Source organism: Triticum aestivum, chromosome 2B, assembly GCF_018294505.1.
Source record: "Triticum aestivum cultivar Chinese Spring chromosome 2B, IWGSC CS RefSeq v2.1, whole genome shotgun sequence".
NCBI lineage: Eukaryota > Viridiplantae > Streptophyta > Magnoliopsida > Poales > Poaceae > Triticum > Triticum aestivum.
In genome coordinates this window covers 788399344-788402145 of record NC_057798.1, presented here as the reverse complement: position 1 = coordinate 788402145, position 2802 = coordinate 788399344, and positions in this window count along the sequence as shown.

The window sequence follows — 2802 nt, the reverse complement described above, 5'->3', positions numbered from 1 at the left end:
CGCCTTCATAATTTTTCATACATGTCACTCTTGATTCATTGCATATCCCGGTACACCGCCGGGGGCATATACATAGAGTCATATTTTCTTCTAAGTATTGAGTTGTAATTCTTGAGTTGTAAATCAATAAAAGTGTGATGATCTTCATTATTAGAGCATTGTCCCAAGTGAGGAAAGGATGATGGAGACTATGATTCCCCCACAAGTCGGGATGAGACTTCGGACGCCAAATAAAAAAAGAGGCCAAAGAGCCCACCAAATAAAAATGAGAGGCCAAAGAGCCCACCAAAAAAATGAGAGAAAAATAGAGAAGGGACAATGCTACTATCTCTTTTCCACACTTGCGCTTCAAAATAGCACCATGATCTTCACGATAGAGAGTCTCCTATGTTGTCACTTTCATATACTAGTGGGAGTTTTTCATTATAGAACTTGGCTTGTATATTCCAATGATGGGCTTCCTCAAAATGCCCTAGGTCTTCATGAGCAAGCAAGTTGGATGCACACCCACTTAGTTTCTTTTGTTGAGCTTTCATATGTTTATAGCTCTAGTGCATCCGTTGCATGGCAATCCCTACTCACTCACATTGATATCTATTAATGGGCATCTCCATAGCCCATTGATACGCCTAGTTGATGTGAGACGATCTTCTCCCTTTTTGTCTTCACAACCACCATATACCACATATAGTGCTATGTGCATGGCTTGCGCTCATGTATTTCGTAAGAGTTGAAAAAGCTGAAGCGCGTTAAAAAGTATGAACCAATTGCTTGGCTGAAACCGGGGTTGTGCATGATGGGAGCATTTTGTGTAATAAAAATGAAGCATGGACTAACTATATGATTTTGTAGGCATGAGCTTTCTTTGGCTATGCTATTTTGATAAGACATGATTATTTGTTAGTATGCTTCAAGTATTACTCTCTTTATGTTCTATAAGCTTTTATCTTGAATCATTTGGATCTGAACAATCATGCCACAATAAAAAAAATTACATTGAGAATTATGCTAGGTAGCATTCCACATCAAAAATTCTGTTTTTATCATTTACCTACTCGAGGACGAGCAGGAATTAAGCTTGGGGATGCTTGATACATCTCCAACGTATCTATAATTTTTTATTGTTCCATGCTATTATATTACCTGCTTTGGATGTTTATGGGCTTTACTCTACACTTCTATATCATTTTTGGGACTAACCTACTAACCGGAGGCCCAACCCGAATTGCTGTTTTTTTTTGCCTATTTTAGTGTTTCAAAGAAAAGGAATATCAACGAAGGGATGGCCTGGCCAGCGGTGGGAGTAGTATGGAGGCGGTGAGGCCTCCGCGGCAGCACAGCCGGCCACGGGAGGCAGGAGCAGGCGGCACGACCGGCGCTGCTTTGGGCGGCTGGACCAAGAAGACCAGAGGTTGAAGAAGCACTACGGCCGTTGGATGGACATCGTACGGTCACTGAAGCTAGAATCGTTTATTATTGACTAAGTTGACAAAGCCCTTGGTACGCTCCAACTTAGTAGGCCCATAGGTCAGCCTCCGAAACGGTGGACCCCAGATGTCAGGGGGAGGAATCATTTTTTGGGCAGCCGAAGCTAAGAATATCCGAGATTGAAGAAGAAGCACGACATCCGTTGGATAGACATCCAACGGCCACTGCTGCTAGAACCATGTGTTGACTATAATAAGCTGACAAAGCCTTGCATACGCGTCAACTTATTTTTTAGGGGACGCGTCACTTAGTAGGCCCACAAGTGTGTGGCAGAGAACTTATAGCCCATCTGCGTTTTGTAAGAATGTACATCCCATTTTTGAATTCTAATGGAATTCACAACATCCCATTTATAGTTTTTTAAAAGTACAACCCATTTTTTAGCTAGGACAACAATTAATAATTTCAACCAACCGTTTAAGACAGAATTCAATAAAATTTCCCACATTTTGATGGGATCTGAAATACTTTTATCCCGAAATTTCTAGTCAGATTAAATATAAATTTGTATTACATAAAAATCCAACGAAACATTGCGCGTGCAACAATGAAAATTTAAGATTTTCAAAATCCATAAATAATATTTATAAACTAATTTCATGTTTGGTGCATTTTTTTGTAGTTACTGCCCAGTTTTTATAATTACATCCCATTTATTATTTTTAAAGCCCATTATCCTGTTAAGCCTAATGCATCCCTCCTAGGAAAGATTTGCAGCCCAGCGAGGCAGAGAATAACAAGTTGACCTTGCCTGGCTATTCCTCAAAAAGACGTATAGCTGGGCTAGCCATTTTCATCTTGAAAAAATTAGTATTTGGGCTGGATATCTGGCCTGGGCTAGACGGGCCACAGCCCTCCCAGTTAATACCCTACTCTCCTCTGAACAACAACGAAATCATCGCCAAGAAAAACTCTGCAGTGCTCACGCCTCAAAAACACAAATACTGCTCGAGCTGCTTGGTCCCAGCTGTCTGCCGCACCTTGTGCAATTCTCTCGTTTATATTGAGTACATATGTTGACAATGGTGTGGTACCATGATGTCAGGAAACCAGGAGAAAGCAAAAAAAATATAGTTGTACATAATAAGGAGGCACTTGCGTACATACGGCTATGGCACTAGTGGGTCCCTAGTGTCATCCAGTCAAAATAAAGTCATCTCCTGAATCCTCATGTTCGTTGACGATGTTAACAATGCTCGGCGCCACGGCGAGCGCAACAACTCGAAGGCCAACGGAGAGGGCCTTGCGGGCCCTACGGATGGTCTGATACAGCGCCCGCTTCTCATTCAGGAAGCCAGGATCGTCGGACACCTA